This window comes from Pinus tabuliformis, chromosome 6 (genome assembly GCF_031772625.1).
Source record: "Pinus tabuliformis cultivar Carrire ecotype Pingquan chromosome 6, CPIR1, whole genome shotgun sequence".
Lineage (NCBI taxonomy): Eukaryota > Viridiplantae > Streptophyta > Pinopsida > Pinales > Pinaceae > Pinus > Pinus tabuliformis.
This window is the reverse complement of record NC_142292.1, coordinates 359,619,348-359,647,316: the sequence shown is the minus strand read 5'-3', so window position 1 is coordinate 359,647,316 and position 27,969 is coordinate 359,619,348.

The window sequence follows — 27,969 nt, the reverse complement described above, 5'->3', positions numbered from 1 at the left end:
ATTTGGCACTTTTGTACGGTGATAGCTATTTATTTATGCTTAATGTATGAATAGCTTATTATGCGATATGTTTTTCACAACTGTTTCGTCTAACTTTTTATACGAAGTGCTTCATATTTATTGAATTCTTTTCTCATAACAGTTGAATGATCTTTATTACCAGTTGTTATGTGAAATCATTTTAGATCGCATAAAAGAAAGGTTACACCCCGGGTTAGTGTAGATTTAGATATTTCCACTTTTTAGAATACAATTTCCTTATTATTAGATTAGAGTTAGAGTAAAAGTATTCCATTTAGAAACTGTTAGAAAGAGAAATATCAGTCGGTCACACACACACATACACAAATTGGGAAATTGGTCCCATATCCCCAGTCGGACCCACTATACCAAACGGAAAAGGAGCTGCTAACCAAGGTCCAGACCAGGTGGGTATCCCCCTTGTTGTAGACCCGATTTTCAGGGCTTCAACATATTTGGCGCTAGAAGGAGGGCCCTGAACTATGAATTGCAAGTAAATCTAAATCTAAATACCATTCTGAGAGTAAATCTCCCTCACCATCTCCCCCGACTTCTCTGTTGCATTTAAATCCAGAGTCAGAAGTCGCTGGAGCAACAACCGCTGCTACAAACCCTGACGTTTCAGAACAATCTACTATTGAACCTCCTGAAGTTGAGTCTTTGATTAACAAACTTCAACAATTTTCTATATCTCCTCAAAAATATGATAAATCTCAAGGCAGCGTGACTTCGCAATATAACCCTGCTCATCCTCTTACCAGGTTAAAGAGCAAAAAGTTTGGTGTTTAGCCAACCGAATTACCTCTACCTACTAGGAAAAGAGCAAGGAAATCTCCTAAAGGGTCCGATAGCGAGACTCTTTCATCATCATCCATCTCAAACTCTTCACCGCGAAGTCAACCATCCACTCCTCCACTTCAAATCATTGTCCATCAGCCTATTGGAACTTCCACAACTCCTTCTCAACCATATGGAGTCGTAATATCCTCATCTTCTCAACTGCAAGGATCATCTTTTGCACTTTCCTCTGTTAGTAGTTCAGCGATGGCCCAATCTCCATGGAATAACCCAGGGGCAGTCTTAATGCCTGCACCCTTGAGTCAGTTACTGGCCCATCCCGAAAAATGGTTGCCTAAGTTTAATCCTGAGGCAGGCATGCTAGCGAAAGAACATATAAATAACTTTATGCTATCCATAAATCTCAATGGAGTTGTTAACGAAGATGCTGTTGTTCAACTTTTTCCTTATACTCTGCAAGGGACAGCCGGATCATGGTATTTCACATTACCATCTGGATCTATTACTAGTTGGGACATCTTCCAAGAACAATTCCTGACCAAGTTCGGTGATGATAGGTCTACAACGACACTGATCAATGACTTGTCTAACCTTAAGGCTGAGTCAAGAGAACCTATCAAAGATTTCAATTTACATTTCAATAAAATCTTAAACAAAATTCCTACTGCTTCTCAACCTAGCGGAGAAGTGCGAAGTGAATGGTACATCACTGCTTTTCCATCAAACTTAGCAATCTTTGTTGATAGGGCTAACAAAACAACCTTAGTTGAAAATATGAAAGAAGCAATAGCAGTAGAGAAACGTATTATGGCCCTAGCAAAGAAAAATGCCATAGAAGAACGAAAATCTAAGAAGGTTTCTTTCAAAGAAGATCCCAAGAAAAAACAATTGAAAGATCCATTCGATTTAGAAGGATTACAAAAAGTTTTGAAGACCATGTCTAATGAAATGGTTGACATTAAGAAACAAGTAGCAGAAACTTATTCTAAAAAGCCATACATGCCTTTTAAAAGAAATCCTTCAATCAATTCCAAACCCCCTAATGCAATTACAAGTTCTGAATCAGAAGAAGAAGAAGAGGAAATCGCTACTGAAGAACATACCGATGAAGAAGAAGTTGTAGAGTTACAGGGTATGTGGGATTTCATCCTCCCAAATGAAGAGGATCAAGAGGCATTCTCGGTTAGTACTCGCAACAGAAATCAACTTGATCCTCCTCAACCTACACCTAAGCCAAAGAGTGCAAGCTCGATGACTAAGGATAAAGTTGCAGCCAAGAAAACATCACCTAAAGCAACTCAAACCAGCCCAGTCCAAACAGACACATCAACTCCATCTAAAATGCTAATCGTTTCGGATGAAATGGAGTATAATATCATAGAAGATATGAAAAAGACTAGGGCCAATATTACTCTTTTTAAATTGAGCAAGTTAAAATACCAGCAAAAAGTACTTTTGAAAGAATTACATGCTGTACCAGTTGCACCTTTACCAGCCGCTGTAATCTCTCAAGCTTCCCATGATATGGGAAGACCTCCAACTAATACGATGAATAAGGTTGATCCAAACGATATTGCCTTAATTGGAGGAAGATCGAGATCTCATACTCCCCCATTTCTCCTTACTTATGAAATTTTCAATAAAGATGTGCATAATTACCTAGTGGATTCTGGAGCTTCATCGAATATTTTACCAAGATCAATATGTGCAAAGTTGAATGTTCAACCACAGAAATCCGTTGTGTGCATAGTTCAGCTAGATAGTTCGCAAGTCGAAGTGATTGGCAAATTAAATCAAGTTACCATAAGGCTGTCATCCAACCGAAAGGTATGTCAAGTTATCAACATTTTAGTTGCTGATATTTTGGAATTTTATGGCTTAATTCTTAGCAGATATTGGTCAGAAAAACTTCATGGATACTTTGCAACTGACTAGTCGCACATGTGGCTTCCTTACAATAGTAAACCAAATCAGATAAAATTTGAGCAGGAAAAACATCAGAAATACATAGTAATAGAACTCGAGGGAGAAAATGAACCAGTAGCATATAATTCTAACATCATTGGCAACTATTCAGTAGATTCTTTCCTAGGAAATTTTAATGCTCATACTTCACCTTACTTAGAACATTCTGTTTTATCTCAAGTAGAAAATTTCTCTCAAACAGATAGTTCTAAATGCATTAATTTTATAGATAGTCCTGTAAATAAATCTTTATTTTGGAAACTATTTTTTGATGGTTCTAAGTCTAACGAAGGAGCAGGAGCAGGATGCGTGTTAATAAGTCCAGAGGGAGATAAAACTATGCTAACTTGCAGACTTGAATTTGATTGCACCAACAATACCGCAGAATATGAGGCTTTAATCCAAGGGTTATACAAAGCAATCAAACTAGACGTCAAATACCTGCAAGTTTTTGGAGATTCTGAAATTGTAATCAGACAGGTACGTAATACTATAAACTGTTTATCAGGTCGTTTAAAGCATTACCAATCTTTAGTTCAAGATCTAACTGAACACTTTATAGCATTTAATATTTCATCAATTCCCAGACTCCAGAATGCTAGCGCAGACCTCTTAGCCAACGTAGCTTCCAAGCTCATTCCTTCAGAAGATTTTAGCCCTGACCGATTTTCAATTGAGTTAATTTTTAGACCATCTATTCCTGATAACATTACTAATTGGAGGATTTTCAACGACGATCCTGATATCATGAGTTTCCTCACATCTTAAGGATCCTACACCAATCAAATAATTGATGAAGACCAACATGACCAACAATTGCAACAGGATAGTACTAACAATGCTATACCTAAATCGGTAGTCAAATTAGAAGACCTTTATGATTTGAAAGATCGATTCAAAAGATCTACCAATTCAAAACTCCAAAGTTCAACTTTGAATTATGAATTAGTAAATCTAGGAACTGATGCCAAACCGCAGAATATCAATCTAGGCCTTGGCCTAGCCCCTAAAGAAAAATTAGCGTATATCCATCTCTTGAAACAATACAAAAGCGTCTTTGCTTGGAATTACAATGAACTCAAAACATGCGACACCTCCATCATCCAACATACTACCCCAATGATCGAAAATGAAAAACCTATCCAACAAAAGTTGAGAAAGATCCATCCCAATTTAGAAAACCAGATCAAAACTAAACTCAATAAGTTATTGAAAGCCAAAATAATCTTTCCCGTTAGACATTCTAAATGGGTCTCCAATATGGTACCTGTTAGAAAGAAAAACGGAGATATTAGAATCTGCATTGACTTTCGAAACCTTAACAAGGCCTGCCAAAAGGATAATTTTCCTTTGCCCCCCATGGAACAAATACTGCAGGCAGTTGCGGGCTCAGAATTAATGTCATTCTTGGATGGATTCTCAGGATACAATCAAGTGTTGGTACATCCCGATGATCAATTAAAAACTACATTCAGAACTAAATGGGGTACATACGCATATCAAAAGATGCCATTTGGATTGATTAACGCGGGTGCCACATTTCAGAGAGCCATGGACATCGCATTCAAGGGGTTAGTTAATAAATCAGTGGTAATCTATTTGGATGATATAACTGTTTATTCCAAGAAACGAAACAACCATCTCAGAGATTTAAAACAAATCTTCCAACGTTGTCTAAGGTATGGGATTTCACTTAACCTGAAAAAATCCTTTTTCGCATTAAGTGAAGGAAAACTTCTAGGATTCATAGTGTCAAAATCTGGAATTCACATTGATCCTGATAGAATCAAGGAAATTTCCGCAGTACCCCTACCTCACAACAAGAAAGCCATGCAATCTTTCCTTGGCCAGATTAACTTTGTAAAGAGATTTGTTCCAGACTTTTCAAGAATCGTATCTCCTTTACAAGCAATGATTAAAAAGAACGCAAATTTTAAATGGGGCCAAGACGAACATGAGGCATTCAATCTGATCAAACAAGCAATTATCAATGCTCCATATTTAGCAACTCCAAATTTTTCCGATCCTTTTATATTGTATACATTTGCCTCGGATAGATCATATGCTGCGATACTCACTCAAGCAAATCAAGAAAAGGCGGAAGCCCCAATTTCTTTTTTCAGTTCCAATTTACAAGGAGCTGAGTTGAATTATTCAGATGTGGAGAAACAAGCTTATGCTGTTTTCAAAGCAATTAAATATTTCAGACCTTTTTTACTCAAAACACATACCAAGATCATAGTACCATTTCCAGCGGTAAGAAATATTCTAGTACAGAACGATGTGGGTTAGAAAATGGCCAATTGGGTTACTTCCTTACAGGAATATCATGTAGAAATCAAACCAGCAAATATTGTAAGAGGTCAAGGCTTTTGCAAAATGCTGGTAGGAGCATTGCTAATGTCCGAAAATCCATCTACGGAGGCACAAGTGTACGAGGTAAGCCTAAATGATGTTAAGTCATTATATAGTGATATTATTTATTATCTAAAGAATGGATATGCTCCTTCAAACCTCGATCATACCAAGAAAAGAGCTCTAAGGTTAAAATCCAAACAATATCAACTCGTAAATGACGTTCTTTTTAGAATTAATTATGATTCTGTTCTCCTTAGATGTCTTGAGAAATCTGAAGCTGAAAAAGTCTTGTAGGAACTCCATGATGGGCCAGCAGGCAGACACTATGCTGGAGATGCTACTGCTCATAAAATTTTGCACGCAGGCTATTACTGGCCCACATTATTCAAAGACGCACATAACTACGTAAGGAAATGTCAAGTCTGTCAAATCGCTGCTGGGAGACAAAAGAAACCATCCTTGCCACTGCAACCAATTACCATTGAACAACCTTTCGATCAGTGGGGATTGGACGTAATAGGTGAGATCGTTCCTCACTCTTCTAAACAGCATAGATACATCCTTACAGCAACAGATTACTTTACTAAATGGGTAGAAGCAGTTCCACTCAAGACGGCTAACGCTGAAAATATCATCGAGTTCATAGATCAGTTCATAATCACCAGGTTTGGGTTGCCTTCCACTTTAATGTTTGATAATGCATCATATTTTTCTGGTAATACAATGACTGAATTTGCACTCAAAAGGGGTTTCAAGCTTAAATACTCTGCCAATTATTACCCACAAGGGAATGGGTTAGCTGAATCTACAAATAAGAACTTAATTAGAATCATTAAGCGAACCATTGACCAAAATCATAAAAATTGGCATAAGTCTTTAATATATGCTTTATGGGCAGATCAAATAACGCAGAAAGCCTCTATCGACACTTCTCCCTTTAATTTAGTTTATGGGAAAGAAGTGGTTCTTCCAACACATTTGGCAATTCCCTCTTTAGCCTTGGTTCAGTATATTGATGAAGCACCAACTTCTTCCTTACAACTAAGGCAGCTGGAATTAATTAAGTTAGAAGAACAACGAGAATGGGCTAAGATAACTCACGCTCATCACCAAGCATTAGTGAAGGCTTCTTTTGATTCAAACATGATATCCAGAAAAGATTTTCAGATGGGAGATCTAGTTTTAAAATGGGACAAGGCTCAAGAGGAAAAGGGGAAACATACAAAATTTCAAAGAATTTGGCTTGGTCCTTTTAAAATCATAGAAGTCATAGGTCTGACTACTTTCATGTTACAAGATTTAACAGGGAAAAGAGATTCTTTACCTGTTAATGGTCAGATCCTTAAAAAATATTTTCCATAGAAGATCATTCTTCTATTTTTGTAGAGTAGTTGTTTTTCTTTCCATAATAAAATTGGTTGTAAATGGTTACATTTGAGATTCACGAAAAATACATAAATTCTCTTTTAGATTTTGTTTTTTCACTTGTATAAATAGAATTCTTTCTGAAAAATTAATCATTACTATTGAAAGATATAGTTAAAGACTATAGGCCTAGAAATGATATTAGTTTCAACTGTATAAATTTTGATGAAAAGCCACCTTTAGTTAGAAATTGTTTTATTTTAGTCAAATGAAATGTATCAATAACAAAATGAAGATTCTCTGTAGAAAGGCTCTTTCCAAAAAACTCTATCATTGTCGTCCAGAGCTGTCTTAAGGAAACAATGACTTCCTCCCCACCTAGGAAACTACAATATTCAGAGAATGAATTAAAGATACACTTTAACTTAAAGAGTTAGAGGTCTCATCACGAGCCGAATTATCATGATCATAGATGTTATAGCTTGCTGACTTTTCCAAATACTACATACCACAACAAGGCAATGACTCAAGATCATTAAAATCAAAAGACAAGGGGTCTCATCACAAGCCAGCTTGTTCAGCAAAGTTATAAATCAGTGAATGACTGTGTCATGAATTGGCTACCAAACCAAGACATTGTTCTTTAAGAATAAAAAGAAAATGAAAGCAAAAAGTGTGGAAATGGATTTTTCTTTGAAAAGTTGTAAATTTCTCTAAGTAGGATACAGGATCATTGCTAGATAATAGGTAACCCTGTCGAAGCTATAAACGCTTGTTGGCAGCAGAGGCTCTACCTACGACAAATGAGCATATTTAAAACTGATTTACAGAGAAGACTTTGTTTTTATCTTTATAAACCAAGTAATGATTGATGTAGATACAAGGACTGGCTTGAGGGAGTAAATAATCAAAGTTGGGAAAAAGAAGAAACGAAATATCATTGATAGGCAAAAGCATAATGTACTTAGTCTTTCTATAGTAAAGTTTAATTTTCTAGAAAATTTTCTGTTTTGGAAGTTTTGAAAATTCAAAAGAACAACAGAGATAACTAGTTCTCCCAAGTGAATCGCCAATTGTTGTGGCCAGCAACAACCCCCCTTCTTATTTAGTGTTATTCCTAATACTAAATAAGTGGGGACCCTTAGCTAAAAATTTAAAAATCAATTAGTGCTTAAATTTCCTTTTCGAATAAAAGCTTACCAACATAAGCTTAGGAAACCCCCTTGCAAAATCTAAAAAATCTAAGTTTTATGATAAGGTAAGACAAAATCTTTCCTTAGGAAATATCGCATCGCAAAAAGATGACAGGATACCACCTTACAAGCCAAATTCCAACATTGTGAGATCGCGATACGCGATAATAAAATATCGCATCGCATACATCAAGCACAACTTACATTGAAACATCTTAAATTGCTGATATGCGATGACGCATATCGCAAATCGCATTTCGCAGAAAACAAAATAACAAAGATTGTCATATATCACGTTCCTGCGATCTGCGATATTGCGATATTGCGATTTCGCGATACAGCGACAATGCGATAATGCAATGTCACGAGCGATCAACTCTGCGATGTTATGATTCTGTGATGTTGTGATTCCACGATATTGCGATCTGCGATATTGCGAAGAAAATCGCAAAATCGCTTCATCGCAGATCTTTCGGGCTCGTTATTCAAAAAAGTATTTTCCATAAACTGACACCTAGTTATGCACTTTAATGCTAATAAATGAGTTAGTTGCCAGTTATTAATGGAATATGATTTTGTGCTTATCGAAAAATCATTTCACATAAGGTGGTATATTTGATATGTCTTCATCATTTAAAACTTTCCCATCACCCTGCCTTACCATTATTTTCACTTCACTTGTGAATTGTAGGAACGGAGAACAGAAAACGATACAAAGCAATACGCAGGATCAAATGGGAAAGAAAAGCAAAGCTCCGAGCTTTGAAGAGAAAGAAATGGCACCCTTGTATACAGACACAGCCTGTAACAGAGACACAGGTATTGCTACGTGGGAAGGCATGTATAATCTGCTTGAGGAGGAGAATCCCAGAGTAATGGAAGTTACTGCTACTACGGGCTCACATAGTTCTTCTGAGGCATCCATCATAGAGCTAGCTTGCTCATTCTTGCACTGGATAGCAGCAAGGCCCAAAATTCTCCCATATACGGACATGGTTAAGTGGATACTGGACAACATTGATATCAGAAATAGACAGTTTAAAACTCAGGGTCAAGAGCTTACGGAATCATTATTTTCACAAAATTTGAACTTTATATCCGCTAAAAGAAAAAAGCACAAAAGGCGAAAAACGCATCAAGGAAACCCAGATCAAGAAATGGAGGCAGTTTTCGATGCGCGATTATCGCTGAGAAAAATTTCTCGAAAAGGAAAGCTTCTAATTGCTCAGTTACCTGCAAGCCCCGAAAATTGCAAGAAAGCAAACAGTATTATTGATTGTGTAAATGAAAATTTGCATAGGGAAAATTTGATCGCAAAAACCACTCCAGGGTATTTACCTAACGTACAGCAACTACAAATAGATTGGAGGCAGAAAGCTCAAGAAAAGGCAGAAGCAATCCAAGGGTTAACCAAGTTGAACTGGGATTATTACTGGGCATACTTGGTAAAGCCACATAGCCAGTGGATGACTATCAAGTGTATCATCAATTTGGCCGAAAAGATGGCGCCAGCTCTTGTCGATTTTGTTTTCTCAGCTCAGCTAAAATCGGAAGTCGGCCAGCCGACTCTTCTCAAACAGATGCTGCATGCGTGCGATTTCAAGGACAAGATACATAAGTAGTTTTAATTTTAGATTTAATTTTAGTTTTAATTTAGTTTTATTTTTCCTGAAATGAGGACGGTCATTTAAAACGCATCCTACATTTTTCTAATAAGTTATTTTTAGATTTAGTTAGTAGTATTTAAACCCTTCTCATGCATTTACAGAAGGGTCCTGAAATTTTTCAAAAACTTATCCCCAGAACATGCACTTTTGTACCCTCTGAGGAGGTTTTGATGAATGAATGGAACAAGATCTATTGATATTTGCATTTGATATCTGCTACTGATGTTGCACTTTTGTACTCTTAGTGGATGTTCGATCAAGAACAGATAAATCATTATCGCTTGAAGCTCATGAGTAGGAATAGTTATAAATGGTACTTCTATCTCTTAACTATTTCTGCCTTTGTGTTAAAGTGATTTTTATGTTCAGTTGTTTATATATTGATGTATGAATGCCTGAGTTAACATTTGGCACTTTTGTACGGTGATAGCTATTTATTTATGCTTAATGTATGAATAGCTTATTATGCGATATGTTTTTTCACAACTGTTTCGTCTAACTTTTTATATGAAGTGGTTCATCTTTATTGAATTCTTTTCTCATAACAGTTGAATGATCTTTATTACTAGTTGTTATTTGAAATCATTTTAGATCGCATAAAAGAAATGTTACACCCCGGGTTAGTGTAGATTTAGATACTTCTGCTTTTTAGAATACAATTTCCTTATTATTAGATTAGAGTTAGAGTAAAAGTATTCCATTTAGAAACTGTTATAAAGAGAAATATCAGTCCGTCACACACACACATACACAAATTGGGAAACTAGTCCCATATCCCTAGTCAGACCCACTATACCAAATGGAAAAGGAGCTGCTAACCAAGGTCCAGACCGGGTGGGTATCCCCCTTGTTGTAGACCCGATTTTCGGGGCCTCAACACCTGAGCATATTGTTCTATGTAGCTTTCATGTAGCTCAGAATTATGCTTAAGTATGGTAGATGCATTTATAATGGGTCTAGATAACATGTCTGCAACCTTATTATGTATGCCGTTTTTATATCTGATGACTAAATGAAACTGTTGTAGAAAACCCATCCATCTGTAATGTCTTGATTGCTGCAACTTAGTTTGGGAGTGTAGGTATTGAAGTGGTTGATGATCAGTATGTATGACTGTCTCTTTTCCCATTAAGTAATGTTTCCATTTTTTCACACTCTGAACTAATGCATACAATTCTTTATCGTATGTAGGATAGTTAACTACCGCAAGATTAAAAGTCTCAGAATGATAACATATGGGTTTAGCGTGTTGTGTCAACACTGCTCCCATGGCATAGTCACTGGCATCAGTTTGGATCTCAAATGGTCTTTGTAGATTTGGCAGTGCTAATACAAGTGTTGTACTAATCTTTTCTTTCAAGGTGTCGAAGGCTTTCTGATGTTTGCCTCCCCACTGAAACACCTTGTTCAATCTTGTTAAAGCATGTAAGGGAGCTGCAATTGAGGAAAAGTTAGAAATGAACTTCCTCCAATATTTTGCTACTCCTAAGAAGCTTCTCACTTCTATAGAAGACCTGGGTTTAGGCCAATTCACAATCACTGCCACTTTAGAGGGATCTATTTTCAATTCACCTCCCCTTACTATATGACCCAAGTAGTTTAGAGATGTTTTGCCAAATTCACATTTTGAGAGTTTAACATAAAGTTTTTCTCTTTTCAAAACATCTAATGTCTGCTTAACATGCTTTAAATGTTCTTCCCTTGTTTTACTAAAAATCAGAATGTCATCTAGATACACAATAACAAAATCATCAAGAAAAGGTCTGAGTACATTATTCATTAATCTCATGAAAGTAGCAGGAGCATTAGTTAAGCCAAAAGGCATAACCAGCCATTCATAAAATCCCTGCTTTGTTTTGAAAGCAGTCTTCCATGCATCTTGCTCTGCAACTCTGACCTGATGGTATCCACTGTGCAAAACCAGCTTGGTGAAATAAATAGCTTCCTTTAATTGATCTAAAAGATCATCTATGCGAGGAAGGGGATAACGATTTTTGATTTTTATCTTATTCAGTGCTCGGTAGTCAATACACATTCTCCATGAGCCATCTTTCTTTCTCACCAAAACAATTGGTGACCCACATGGTGATGTGCTAGGCCTGATGAACCCTCTCTCAAGCAACTCCTACACTTGCTTCTTGATTTCAGCATTCTCTAAAGTAGAGAACCTATACATCCCAATGTTAGGCAATAGAACATCTTGCTGCAAAATAATATCATGTACTATTCCCTTTTTGGGTGGCAAACCTTTAGGTTCTTGAAACAAGACATCATACTCTAAACAATCTTTTCTATATCATCTTCTTGATCAGCATTTACAGCCCTCAAATACATTGGTTTTATTAGGTTTCTTTTCCTTTACAACCATTAGTAAGAACTAATCATTCTTTTCATCTATCCCGAGTTTATGAGAGTATAATTATTTTTGAGCTTATGAGCTCTTACAAAGTATTCGATTCCATATTTAACAAGTAGATACTTGTTCTCAGCTCTATAGAAAATAGCCTTTCTATCATACAAGTAAGGGCTTCCTAAAACAATTCCACATATATCCAAAGGAATTATATCTAACTCAACCTCATCTACAAATGTTGACCCAAAAGAAAACTTGAGTTTGCACTGTCTAGTCACTTATAGTTGTGCTTTATCATTCAACCATCCTAATGGGTATGGTTTCTTATGAGGTGTAGGTGCTAATCCCAATTTCTTTACAATTGCTTCAGAAATTAGATTTACTTGTGAGCCACTATCAAACAAAGTATCAATCTTTTGATTTTTGGAAATAACGTGAATATGGAAAATATCATGTCTTTTTCTCTCATGTTCTTCATCAATAATAGATTGAGCAGAGTTACTAGTAGATGCTTCAGAATTCTTACATTTTATACTTGTGGCTGCAATGATTGTTTCATCTCCCGAGTCTGACCCCAAATCTTTCTGAATAACTGCAACAGCCTTCTTCTTCTTGCCCTCGGACTTCTTAGGTCTCAGCTCTGGATGCAGAATCCAATAGTGCTCATCATCATGCCCCTCCTTTTTATAGTGAGTGCATGAAGCTTTGCCTTTCTGTGCAGTGTTAGGCTTCCTTGCTTTCCACTTCTGCTTTCTTTTCTCCTTGCTCTTGCTTACAGTGGGTTGGGATGGTCCCCCAACTTCTAGATTTCCATTCTTTCCTCTAGCTTCTAGATGAGTAGTTTGTATAGATACCTCATCTATACTAGTGGGATTAAACATGAGGATGGTATGCCTCATGTATCTGTGTAGACCACCAATGTACTTCAAAAGAGTCTCTGGTGAGTCTAATGAGATACCCAACATCAATGCTCTCTTTCTGAACTCTTGACTATACCCTTGCACACTTTGCCCTTTCAACTGTCGAAGAGTTTGCCAACTCATCATGGCTTGTTGCATGTAGGCCAATGGATAGAAGTGCTTTTGATTGCAGCAACAAATTCACTCCAAACAGAGATGGTCTTACCATGTCTTTTCATATCAGCTTGGGTTCTACCTTCCCACCAAACCAAGGCAGTGCCTCCTAGGCGTAGGCTTGCCAGCTGAATCTTACTCTTGTCTGAGTCTATGTTCTGTACGCTGCAATACATATCAATTTGTTTAATCCAATTTTCCAACTTTTCAGCATTTAGCTCTCCATCATTTATAGGCAAATCAAATTTAACATCTAGTTTAATCAAAGATGTTTTCTTATTATGCACAGGGCTATTAGGAGGTGTGACAAATCTTTCCTCTTTCCCCTTTCCTTTTGAGTGGTCATGGGAATGAGACTCATCTTCTTCTTTATCTTGTTTAGATCCTGATGAATCTTCATCCCTGTGCTTTATTAAGTCCCTATACATTTCTTCTACCATAGAATTTATAGCTAGGAAACTCTCTATGAATTGAGGGTCTCACCCCATAGAACCTTCCTATGACATTGTCTTCTGAGAATAGACTCTCCCAATTTCAGGATTAGTTTCCACCAACTCTCCTTCTCCTAATTTGAGCTTCGATCTAGTGAGAATTCACAGCTAAACCAACACAAGCTTGTCTAACCTTACAGCCTAACGCTCTGATACCACTTGATTTGATAATCACCTTATGAGTGACATCAGTTGAAGATTTATTAAACAAAGGTATCACAGACTCATGTGCCGGTGTGTGTTCTGTGTTATTTAAGCAACGAATCGATTAGATTTCCAACACACAGACATTTAAATGGGAAGACAATAGAGAAATACAGTAAGAAAACACAAAGACACAAGAATTTTAATAAGGAGTTCACTCTATTCCCCAGGGCTACATCTCCGGTCCAGCGTTCAGTGGTGGCCTTGTTTTATTTTGTCTTTAAGCAGAGAATTACAATGCAGGGACTCAATGTGAGTTCTCCTGAAGCAGGTTTGATTGGTAGGGTGGCTTTTGGATTCCCCAAGCCACTGGAGTACACAGACTCTTCTTCTTCCTACCAGCTCTGTGACCTTCTGGTTTACAGTGGAAAGAGCCAAATGTGGTGCTCAGTCTGATAGATTCCTCTATGGGGTGGCTTGAATCTCTCAAGCTCTCTGGTGCTTGATGCTGCCATTGGTTAGCTCAGCCCTCTGTCTCTTTCTACTTTTGCTTTATTGCTTTCTTCTCTGGTTTCTGTCTCTCATTATTCAGTCCTCCTCTCGGGGTTCGCTTTGACTGACTCCAAAAAACAAGACTGTGTATTCTGTCTCTTTTCATGGCTTTTAGCCATTCGTTCCCATGCCTGTTTGGTTCCTCTTTCGCCAATCGATTCACCTTCTACAGTTGCGCTTGGAGTTCCCTGTTCGGCGTCATCATGAACGCTCAGGGAGTGGCCACTTGTACTCCTCTAAATGGCGCCAGCCTGCTTCGTCGGTTTGTTTCTTTAGTTACGTCATGGATGTGTTCTTCCTCCACCGTGTTGGTTGACAGATTCCAAATCCTTCTAAAATGCGGCGTATTCCTTCGTCGATTCCACTTCCTCCATCGGGTGCGATCTTAGCCATCCGATCTGGGTCCCCCAGATCCCCAGATCCAACATCATACACACGTCCCACGTAGTTGACTTGATCGACCGATAGCACGCGATCAATGGTGGTTTTCTCTTAGCTCTTCTTGCCACGCGTCGATCATTGTATGGAATCGCTCTGCTCTTGTCCAAAACCTCTTACCATTTGAGGGAACCCAGATCAATACCGCTGGTTTCTAGAGTGTGGGTCCCACATTTGCACATTTAGCGCTTTTGCCTTTTCCGCCCACGGTTCTCTGGTTTGTCGTGCATCCGTGTGCTCGGGCCTCCCCCATTTTGGCCCTGTTTGCCCAGCGATGCGCGATTAGCGCTAATCACACATCAAAATCCACCTCCTTTTCCCAATCCGGGGCTCCCAAGGGCTACTTTGACCTCCTGCGCAGTCTCCATGGGCCTCAGTGAGCGTGCCTTGATCGAGGTCCTCATTGTTCCACGGTCGCTGCCATTGCCACTAGTTCAGGGGTGTTTTTGATCGCTATTTTGGAATTCATTAGAGATTTGCCCCGACCTGATACAGTCATGGTTCTTTGACAGTCTTTTATGGATCCAATTCGGATCAATGCTAGTGTGGCTTAATCAACGACACTGACTTCTGTGGCTATATATATTGGTTTAGCAACTCGATATGTTGATGTTTTCTTTGCTACCTTAGCAACTGCTGTTGGTATTAGAACAAGATATGATTATGCTGGTGCTTCAACGAGGTAAACCACAAGTGCTTCTACAGATACTTCTACAGGTGGTGCTTAAACTGGATATGAATAATATATTGAGTCTGGTGCTTAAACTGAATATGAATAATATACTGAGTCAACATAATCAACTGCTTAATCTACTTATGCTAGCTTTGGTTCTGCTACTGAAGCTGCTACTAGAACTGGTGATGCTGGTGTTGGATCTATATAAAGGATTGGACAAACTAGTGCTTCTTCAACTGGATCTTGAGTCATAAATCCAAAAGCTCCCCTCCCTTTGATTTGAAACACTTGACCAAAGATGCTTGATCGATCTGCCTTCCAGACTATAGAAATTGTTTGATCTAGAGGCACCTCAATTGGACTGTCAAGCCCTGATGAGCTCATTAAGAAGTTAATGAAAGCAAACAAGAGAGCTAAATTCCTTCCTTTATTCCATCCCTAAGCAGTTCCTCTAATTCAATACTATGTGTATATATATAAATAAATCCCTCTGCAATGGAGGAAGACTACATGAAGTGAAGACTCTGATAGCTAATTATTAATAGTGCTTCTGATCCTGTAAGTGAAAGAAAGCAAAGCAAAGAGAGACAATCTAGAGTAATGGAGCTTATTCATTACCTCTATTTCTCCTTCATTGCACAAGTGAAGTGCATTTTCGGGTCTGTTAGCCTCTTCGTCCCCACAACACTTTTCTGAAAACCAAAATCTCAATCTAGTGTGCCACCTGAGTTGGTAGCACAGATGTACAATTACAACACCAAGTCTTTCTCTCTCCCCATATTTTATAACAAAATCCAAATCAAAATATGCTATATACTATGGTAGGCATATTTCTTGAATGAGTTGGACTAAACCCTGACTGATAGATAGGGTTTGAATGGGTGGGCATACCATGATTTGGGATTTCCGCACCTAAAGGATTTTCTTTGATTGGTGCACCTCCTTGCCCTCCCTTCGGTCAAGCAAGTGTTCACCCTTGCCCTCAGCAGACAAGCAATAAAGACCTTCTAAAAACTAGACCAAAGTTCGCTTTATGACCAACCAGTCTGAGGTCTTAGTAGGTAGGCTTATGAGAACCCATCTCAATTTACAATGATATCAGATCAAAGCCTATATAATATGTGAGCATATATCAAGAAGGAAATCATAATCGGAGGCACTTGAGTTTGTAGCTAAGATTTTAGATTCATCCCTGTGGTTCTGCTTCTAGTAGTGGGAAAATTCTCCTAAAGAATGAGGTACATGACCAAGAGATGAGGATATAATTTATACATGTCTTACATTATTTTCATGCTATGATTTTAATGACTAACAACAACCATAACTTCTACAAAACTTAAATAAGATGAAAGCAGAATTAGGGATAACAACATAGTTGTACTCATTCATTAAGCAGGCTAGCTACTCTGAAGGAAAGAAGGCAGGTTAGCCCAATTCTTTAGAATGAATATCTTTAGAAGAAATGAATATCTTTAGCTCTTCTAGCTCTTTCGTAAGCTCTTCTGGTTAGCTAGATCTTCCGCACACCTTTACCCTCCATAAAATCTAAGTGCTTAGCATTCAGTCTTCGGCAAAGAACTTGAACTCGCATGAACTCCCTTCGCCGACAGTCTTTATATGTATTATGACTTCTTCATAGTTGATCCAAAGAATACTATTTAGTTGAGAACTCGAAAGAAAGAGTGATACATCTGATAGCAAGCTTTCAGGATTGGATTGAATACTTTATAATCATTTTCTTAGAGTTGAGCTTACCTGAGTCGGCTTCAATTTATTTCCATGGGGGCTCGCGCCTTCTCGCTCATGGTCACATGGGTTTGGAAAGTTTTCATACATGCTTAGGGATTTGGCCGTGGTTTCTCAATACCTTTCATTACTTGAAGAGCAGATAAAATACACCTACTATAGTTGTATCCCTTACGGGAATCAAACCCCTATCTTCGACATGAAAAGACGATGTCCTAACCACTGGATGAAAGAGACCAAAAAACCATTATGAAATATCACGTTAGAAGGAGAATAGAAGCCATCTATTGATTGTTTTAGCTAGTTGATATAAAAATTAATAAAAACAACACGATAAACTTGTGAGTACTCACGCCGTGATTGCATGCAACCCACGTTGCAGCACGATTATGAAATTGAAACCTGTACATGTCACCTCCAAGTCCTTCGGTCATTGGAGAAACTAAACCTGAGCTATTTGCTGCAAAAAGTTGATCTGAAGAGGAGGTAGCTTCACATTTCTCATTGCTTCCTGGAGGGTTTCTTGGGCCGACCCCTTCTTGCATATTGACGTCGCTGGACCTTCCGGAGTGCCCTGCTCTCTCAAATGAAGAATTGAACGCAATGGCTGCTTTTGTAGCGACTGCCTAAATGTGGTGCGGAGACGAAGAAATTGGGTGTGGAAGGTGACCAATTAGTTTTGGGAAATTAAGCAACGCCCAATTCTTGTTCTTCAAGTGGAACGACACCCCCAACAAGTCAGCAGACAGGTTTAAAGCCTTCCTTAAGGACCAGCGCCCCCAGGCAGCCAACAAATAGGTTTAAAGCCTAGAAGTAGCCAGCAGACAGGTTTAAAGCCTAGAAGGCAAACGATTACATAGCTTGGAAACACACAAGGTGAAGTCTCGGAAGGAACGATACAAGGCAACGCACTAGGTGGGTATCTCTCACTAGGATAGGAACTTGGCTTGATGCAGCTGAGTCCTTGGCAGCATTATCCATTCTTGTACTTGTCCACGAAGGAAGCGGATAGAACCAGGGAGAGGGGTTAACAGATTCAGGGCCTCATGCTTTGTTAGGAAATGACCATCAGACGATATTATAACAAATTTAGGGCCTCCTGCTCTAGTGGGCAATGACCAAGGGGGAAATAACACTCGCGACATCCTTTCTGGTCCCAATTAGGGATCGAGGCCCACAGTAATTTTCCGACCACCGCCACCGTCGTCTTGCCTAGGGTCCCTTCTTGTTCTAGCTTTCTTACTTGCATTCCTTCCTGTACCAGCTCCTTACATCCCTTCATCTTGCCTGGTACCCATGTTTTGGATGCCATCACCCCGTCTGGATCTAGTTGCTATGAGTCCAGCTGCTATGAGGAGGTCTAGAGCAGGTTAGGTTGAAGGAGGAATAACATCCAGGAAGACCAGGTAGAGGAAGTTTCTAGCTTGGTATCCCTGTTTCGGAAGCCATCACCTCGTCCGGATCCAGCTGCTATGGGGAGGTTTGCAGCAGGTTAGGTTACAGGAGGAAGAGCACCCAGGAAGACTAGGCAAAGGAAGTTTCAGGAAAGACTAGGCAGAGGAAGTTTCATGGAGAGTGAAGACTAGGCAGAGGAAGTTTCAGGTAGGGGAAGACCAAGTAGGGGAAGTTTCAAGCAGAGGAAGACCAGGCAAAAGAAGTTTTAGGTAGAGTGAAGACCAGGAAGATGAATTTTCAGGAAGAGGAAGTTTAAGGAAGAGTCCAAGTCCATCCATAGCCCATCCACCTAGATCTGCATGCACAAATACACATAACAACCTGTGAAAACTGCAACCAATAAGCCAACTTGCAAGCAACTCAAACTAATGTTAACATTAGTTCGGTAGTCCAAAATATTTACTAATAATGAACTGCCTAAAACCAAAATAACCTATGGTCCAACCTCTTCCGCCTCGAGAAGAGGCCAAATAAGACCATCAATTGGATGACAATGTAAATAACCTAACATGAAATAAAAAAGTTTCGAAAGCACACCATGAATTAATGTCAAATGACCACAAAATGATTGTTATAGTCACATGCCATTGCTAGATGGAAGGGACTAATAATGCATATGGGAAGGAGTTTATTATGGTTTAAGTGGGAAAATTTTATTAAATAAAGTGAAGCGCTTGTTTAAAAAATAAATAAATAAAATAAAATAGAGTGTTTGAAGATTCTGGCCATATTTTCCATGTGCGTTGTTAAAATGTGTGCATTGTGAAGAAAAAACTCGATGCAGAAAGAGGTGGATATGAAGTGAAAATATCATCTAGGGCTGAATTAAAGAACTCTAATTTCCCTCATTAAAATTTCAGAAAAGTTGAGCCATTATTGGTGGTCGAATCTGCTGGATTCGTGGTTGAGTTATTTCCAGATCAACTTGTTGTTGGGTTCAGAAATTTATCAAAATCAAGTTTTCATATACAGTAGAAGAGTTCATATGATCTGGATCATGAGCAAAATTCTAGAAGAGGCCAACTCATCTACATAAAAGTAGGCCAAAATTTGTAACGCCCAACACTATATTTTTCTAAGCAGCCAAGAAGTTGTTGTAATCAAGGGTCGAGGGTGTGTGGATTGAAGGCTGAGTTATTTAGCCTGAACCAAGTTCCATCTTGTTGTTATGGTGTAATTATTTTCTTCTTTAAATTCAAACAAGGTTAAGCGTCAGTTAATATTTGAAAATTTGTCTCTGTCAGATATAACAATGTGTTTAAATTGTGATCGCATACAAATGAAGGTTCAAGGTGATGTATCGCTAATCAAAGGTGTATTATTTTTGCAAGATAAAAGGATCTATTTCCAAAAGATGTTCCACCAGCTATTACAAGGATTTGTTTGTCAGAATGTGTCTTCCATTGTGTTATTATTGCAACAAATTGTTTCTCCGCTCAATTTCTCAAAAAGGTTGAATAAATGTTATTGAAGAAAGTTGGGGAGAGAGAGGGAAGGAAATCCATTGATACCAAGCCGTAATGTCATCACTTTAATTTTGGAAACACCACAGGAATAAACATAGCAATACATCAGTTGGTCCTTTGGGTTGTACTACTTCTGAAAAATGGAAACAACTTATAAATCATAACAACATGCCTTTCTCTGGAAAGTTCCATGTTATCCTTTAACAGTTAAAGGATATCCGAAAATAAGATGTAAAAAGAAAGTGTCTATATAGGGTGGACAAACTAAAAAATTCATTCATAGACCTTTGTAAGTTGGAGGAATTAGACACATGTCTATCCAGGGTGGGGCAGCCAGAATAGAAGAAACTCAATTTAGCTCTCAATCCATCCATTCTTGCATTAATACAACCCAAACTCTAGGAGCATCCTTGTGAAGAGGTCAAGCTCACTGTTTCTTCTTGTCTCAGGAGGATCATAGCTTTAACATCGCCACTACTACCTTAATTTAATGATATCATGAGAAAGATATTGCAGTTGATAGTAGAAGCCCTTCAGGGGTTGAACAACATCATGCCTCCTACCTTTCATAACCGGTGCAGAATATTAGAACTCATGGTTGAGTTCAACTTTGGAAAATTCATGCTAAATATGGAATGTGAGGACTTAATTTTTCAGGTGTTCCAGAACTTTTACACCAACATTACATTAACTCATCTAGACTGTGTCAAAACAAGCATGCAAAATATTATGTCATTATTTTTAGAAGGAGATATTGACATTTGCAAGATACTAAGATACAAACTAGTGATCATTTGGAGAAAGGAACTAGTTGCATCACCAAACACCTATGTTCTAGTCGAAAGGTTAGTCATGCAAAAAAAAAATTGCTCAGAAGAGTATTGACTAGGAAGGAGCTGAAGAAGATTGATGGAGGAAGTAAGAACAAGGAAAATAAAACTTGTAGAAAGAACAAACTAAGAAGGAGAGGCCTATGCTTTATCTACAAGGGACCTTGGGAACTTAACCATTCATGTCTAGGTGAAAGGAAGGAAGCAACAAGGAAGAAAAATGAGATTCCTTTGGATCAGGAGGATTCATCTAAGTAGTCAAGTACAGATGGTGGGAAGCAACACAATGTTATTCAGAGAGGCTTGTAGGACATGTCGATGATATTCAATCAGCTTGATAAAGTACATGGGGAAACAAAGGAGGTAATTCTTCCTAACGATGTGGTAGACTGTTGTAAAAATGAGTCCATAGATATCTAGGAGCACATCCATAAAGAATATAAGCAATAAAGTGTAGACAGAATTCCACCCGTGCATTTATGTTTAAAAACTATAAAGTATGAAAAAATCATTATCTCCACAGATGGAGGAGGCAAGGGAAACTTGAGTGAGTAGCCAACAATAGTGAACTAGCATGATCATGAGGGAAGCATGACAAACATAATTTTCAAGATGAACCATTCCCAGAGAGCTAGTCAAAGGCTCAAGATGAGGTTGTTGTCGTGGGGTATCCAGTGCAAACAGGTACAAAGACATTCAGCAGGGAACCTTAATATCCAGTAGAGGAATTTCGGGGAAATATCACGCATTTCAAGACAACCCTTATGATGTTGAAGCAAACAATCTAGATAGCCCAAGACACTATCTTATAGGAAAATTGAAAATGTGAGGAGCTCATAGGGGTATGTGCCAAGTCAACGGCCAAACTGTCTAATGTAGAGGAATGTCTCAAGTCCCTCACAATGCAGTAGGAGGAATATAATTGGGAGTTCCAAAACAACCCTCTACAGGAGTACATAGACAAGGATTGTAGCACTACCAAACTACCTTTATACATTAGGGAAAGCAGGGAAAAATTCTCCAAATGGATCAAGTTGGGTGACCAAGTGGAGCAACATGAGTTGAATAGGCAAAGTCAACATAGTAGACTTGTTCCATAAGTAGGAATTCATTCATTAATGATCCGATATTGATCATAAACTAACTGAAGTAGAATTGATTATTTGCCAATAGTGAATTGATCGTTAAATTTAAGTGCTAAACGTGGAAGACTGAAGGAAAGAAGTTGACTTAAGACTTAATCAAGAACTTAAGAAACACAATTGAACATGAATTTGTAGCTAAAACAGAGATAGAAGACAATAAGCATTGACTACGGAGTTCGTCCTTGATGGACTATGTCTCCAGGTCCGCTTTCAAGATGGGCATCCACTTTATTAGGATTGATCGAAAGAGGTCTTTTACACATCAAAAACACCAGAGTGAATGTCCACACAGGCACTTTCGATCTCTGTCAACATAAATCTCTCTCTCCTAGATTTCCAATGCTTGTCTCGATTCCCAATTCCGCCTCCGGACGACCAAGATACATTGAAAATAAAATTTCCTCTCTCTTCTAGAATCTGAATACAAGTCTTCAAAACCACTCATTTCCTTCTCCATGAACAAAAGGATGAATTTATAAGTTCTTAAGGTCCACTCGAACTCCCTGATGCTAAACTTAGCCATGAATGTGCTTCTTTAAGTGTGGAATGTCTTGGTGATGTTATAAGAGGACACCTTAGGATAAGGTTGCATGGTGGTTGAATTAATTTACAACAAAAACCCAAAATACACTTTGGTTATAAAAAACCCGCTGGCGGTCAGGCTAACTGCACGGAACTGGAACTAAAGCATGTGACCGAGTGGTGTAACTGTAAGCCACCACCTAGTGGAACAGTCCGATAGTTCTGGTCTGCTAGTGGTGACTATGCATGTGACAACGCACAACTACTGATGGTTGCAGATTCCACCTGGTTGTCTCCGACGCAGTCAATACCTTGTTCACATGATTTTCAAACCCCAATGGTCACAACCTCCACTGCGGTCTTCTCCCTGTGGTTAACCGTGCGGTCTCTATTGCATTCACATGTCTACCATCGCCGTCACGGTTTAAGTCCATGGTTAGCTGCTGTGGTATTGTATTAAGTTTTTTTTTCTTAATATATGATCCGAATGGGTTTTAAACTTAGGATTAGATCTTTAGGTTTTTAGCATAGGTTTATTACATTAGTTTAGTGCTAAGTTTTAGCACTAGGTTTTAACCTTATTAAGAATAACCCATTACAACAAATTGTCATATTGTGAAATTAACCGGGACCATAATAAAAACACCATGAAGAATTAACCAACACCGAACACTGGCGAAGCTAATGAAACTAAAGACAAGATCCTCTTGGATCACTCCTCTCCACTTGAAAGCTTTTGGACCACAAAAGTTTGATTTAAGCAGATAACAGGTGAGGTTACAAACCCCTCACTCTTCCGATCTCCATCCACCTTGCCTTGCTTGGATTGATGCGCTTGAGTCCCACTCGAAGATATTCAACATCTCCACGCCTTGAAGAATGAACCTTCCTGTCCAAGATGATATCTTCCTACAACTCATTCATATATTTAGGTGCCAAATCACCAATAGTAGGAACCTGTGTATCTTCCTCGGGATCCATGATAATCTAAGGTTCATACAACTTTAGATTTTCCACATTTACAATTGAATAAATATGCATGTAAGGAGGTAAATATAATCGAAATGCATTATTTCCAATCTTCTCAACAATCTTGAAAGGACCATACCTGATGGGTTTCAATTTCTTACCTTCTCCTTTCAACTTGTCTTTCTTGATATACAACCATACCTGATCACCGACTTGAAAATGATGATCGATTCGATGCTTGTCATGGTGGATTTTGCACTTGGCATGACTCTTCTCTAAATGATCCTGCACTGCTTCATGTATCTGTTGTATCCGTTGAATGAACTAAACTACTTTGTTTTCATCATCATGTTCACCCAATTTATCCTCTTCACCGAACATGAAATCCATCGGTGACTTTGGTAGATACCCAAAACATGTTTCAAATGGCAATCGATTAGTCAAAGAATGTAAAGCTCAATTGTAAGCATGTTGCACATAAGGTGAAGATTCATCCCACAAGTTAGGATGTTTATTGTAGTAACCTTGGAGAATATGTATGACTGTCTTGTTCACCACGTTTGTCTGTCCGTCATTCTGTGAATGAAAGGTTGTGCTCTTCTTCAACTTTGTGTCCTGTTGAAGCCTCGAAAATCATTACTACAACATGGGGAATGACCACCTCGTTCGGACCTTAAAGCAACTCCTTTTTCGTTTGGAATGGTGGTTCCGACTGGTTCAACTAGGTCTAGTTACCTTCTCTCAATCTCCAATGGCTTTAAAATATGACTTTTATTCACCAATGGAGAAGAGACATCAGATCAACCCTCTTGTTGATCAGGGAAGAAAGTGATCCTTAAGCTGATTTGGGGCTCAGCCAAGCCACAACTAAAGTTTGCCTCTTTGGGAAGATGACTTAAAAGAATGTAGAAATTAATCTAAATGCAAACTTATTCTAAGATGCAAGCAAAAGGAACTATCTTAATCCTATCTCAATTAGGCAGATATAGATCTAACCCAACCAAGAGCAAGATATTTAAAGTATTGGGATTTAAATATGTCTGGCTTATAATGAATATCAAGCTAATGAAGTAGTTCAATTAATTGGCATTATGAATACCAAACACATCCTATTTAGAAACCTATCAACTGAAATAATAAACCAACAACACTCAGGAAAAAATTTGCAGAATGATTTTGATCATTTAATCAGTAACTTGAATTATTAAACAATAAAATGCAAAAAAAAGTTCACAACATATCACTATTTATTAAACCAGTATTAAAAGACATATTTCTGAGTAAATAGTTACTCATAAATCAGAATTCAGCCCATAAGAACAGAGATAAATAATAACATAAAATAGAGACAAATTACCCATACCGACAAAAGTGCACAAATATGAAAGTAAATTGAGACTTTCCTGTCATCATAAAATGAAACCAGCATTTAAAATAATAGTATTATAAATACCAATTTATTGAATTTGTTTCTCCAGCTCCAGTCTCTAATAATCCTTTACAATACCTGAGCTTTTGCTTTCAAAAGCAGAGCTACAATAGTGCAAACTCTATTCATTATACATAACTCAGAATGTAAAAAAAACCTTCAATAATCCCCAAATCTAAGATTTCCACTCCTCCCACCTACAAATCTAAATCCCTATTACAGAAGTGCTTTTTGAATTCCAGAACTACAGAGGAGAGAAGCCCTTTTTCCATTCTGCAATCTGCTATTTATAATATTTACAAAGGAATTCTTAACAAGAAATTTTGTTGAAGAGGAAGTCTGCCCAATCAATTTTTATTTGCTCAAAATTCCAATATTTAATTGTTGGAGCATTCTCATTGATTGAGATCTTTTTCTCCTCATCTCTTCTACTATTTTCCTGTAAAAACAAATCAAAACAAAATTAAGATGCAACAATAAAATCAAAATGCCATATCTGGCATTAAAACAAATCCAATCAAATGCAATTAAATAATTAATTGAAAAGGAAATCTGAGCTTTCTATTGATGCATGTGATGATTTAATTGGCCAATGATATTATTGATGAATGAATCTGCACTTAAAAGAGGCTTTGGGAAAATAAAAATGAAGAAAATAAAACTCAGAAAATTGATTTTGTTTAAAAATTCTAAGTTGATCTTCTACCTAATTTTAAACCCAATAAATGATCGAATCTGTTAATGAGACCTCTTCAAAAATGTTCTCCATGATTTTATATTTCTAATGAGCCGACTTGGGCCTCATATGGCCAAGTAAAACTCAATCTATGGGCCTCCAAAGTTGATAAGTCAAAACTGCTAGAATTCTGGAAACTCTGTTGCCTAGGCAAAAAAAATCCGAATTTTTTAATTCAATTCTAATCCTAAATTAGATTTTAATTATTTAATAATTAATTCTAACTTAATTATTAGTTAGCTAATATATACCATTAATTTTAATTAATGCTAATCTAATTTTAATTATGATATTAATCTAAATTATTTACAAATTAATTATTAACCGAACTAAATAAAATTTAAACACTAATTAAAATATTTTTATATTATATTTATATTATAACTTAAATTATATTATAAATTATAATTATAATATAATAATATTATATTATAAATGTAATATTTTAACAAACCATTAGAATCAATCTATTATAAAACAAACCATTGGAATTAATCCAAAATGACTCCAAACATTAAAATGTTTTAACTCCAAGTTCACGTGAGCACTGGAGTTAATGGAGGAGGGAGCAATAAGGAGGATGAGGTGGAGCGAGTGGACTGTCAGGTGGGGTGATGTGAGGGTGAGTGAGGTGGAGGTACGGGAGGCATAAGAAGTGAACCGAAAACTTTATACTAAATTTTTGTACCGATTGCATTTAACCAAAAATGGGATATCAGGATTTTAATACGTTGCATAAAAAACAAAATTTTTATTTTGTGATATGTGATTTGTGATGTATCACAATATCACATGTTCAATGTTAATGTTTAGGTTTTTGCGATAAGACTTTGTTAGAAGTTTGTTTGTGAGAAATTTTTTGTTGTGATATGAGATATGTTTTTTGTAAGAAATGTTTTTTTTTATAAGTTTTTTGTGATCTGGGTCTCGGGGGCTATTCAATTAATGAAGATGAGTGGGGCCCGCGTGAATTATTAATTCTACAAATTGAATTATATCCATTTTGCAATTTTGAGAATCCAGTCTTTTTAATTTTTTTTAAAATAATAAATTGGAATAAATTACGAAGATCCTGATACATGATTTCATCCGTTGTATGATTTAGCTAGGTCATTTTGTAGAATTGTTAGTGGAAAAAATTGAAAAATTGATAAAAGTTAACTAAAAGTCAATATTTACAATGAATGACTATTGAGCTTAATTAGCTACAAAAATTGAAATATTATACAATTATTTACATTTTTAGTACAAGCGAAAAAACGATCAAACTTCAAAGGAGTGTCATTTACAACTCGGTTGACCAAATGAGTTGAAACAAGTATCACTAGAAAGCTTGTGAAAAATCGGATTCAATGAAACAATAAAAATGGAAATTCGACAAAAAAAAAATGATAAAATTGTAAGACAATCTTAAATAAAAATAAAAAAGATTCTTAGTCAAAAATTTATAGAAAGGGTCCCCATTATTAAAGTGCATAATTAAAAAAATGGGGGGTTGTGTTTTACCACAGCAAAGATGATACACGGGAGAAGAACCAATTATCTCTGTTTTATATGAATAAGATTTTCCTAAAATTAAAGTAAAAATAATTAAAAAAGAGAGAATTATTTTTGAAATGTTTGACTATGTTCATTAGTCTGAATAAAAACAAGAATCATCTAACTGTAATTTTTCTTAAAATTCCTCATAAATCAAAATATATCATAACTCTATATCAGTCTTTAATTAGTTGCAGAGATAAAACATGGGTCACTTTACAGCTTATCTTTTAAAATATACTCATTTGTCACAGGTAGAATCATTGCTACCAGCAAACATCTATAGTTTCGATAGGGTTACTTTTTAATCATCAATGATTCAAAATCTCATCTATTTAAGAATTTATTGACCTAGAGATAAATCAATTTATATATGTTTATTTTCTTTATATTTGTTTTTATTTTTTAGTTCTTAAAAGCCATTGTCCTAGTTTGGTAGCCAGATAGTTGACAATGCCATTCACTGGTTATAATTGGACTAAACAAGCTGGCTCATGATGAGACCCCTTGTCTTATATTTGTTTGCAATCATAAGCCATTACCCTGGTTTAGCAATGTTGGTAATGTCAACTTATTTTTCCCCTATGATCATGGTAAGCAGGCTCATGATGAGACCTCTTACCTTTTAAGTTTAAATATATTTTTGAATTACACTCTAGAAAAACAAGACCTTTTGGACAGGGAGAATTATTGACTCCTTAAGAGTTAAGAATGACAATTTCATAGTTAAGAGTGCTTCGCTGTAAAGTGTCTTTACTTGGTTAAAAATAACTTTTCTTAACTGATAATAGAATTTTGAAAGATCTTAATAAAATATTGAAATCTCAAAATAATTACAATTTTGATGAAAAAAAGAAATTTCTCAGATTTTATGATACTTTGTCAACTTTTCTTGTTTTGTAATCTCTTCTCTAAGTATGTCTACCTTTATAATAAGAAAAACAAACTTTATTAAGAGATTTAAGAAAAAGCCAATAGTAGACTATTAACATTCTTTTTCTGCATATGCTGACCATTGTTAGGTAACAAAAAGGTCTT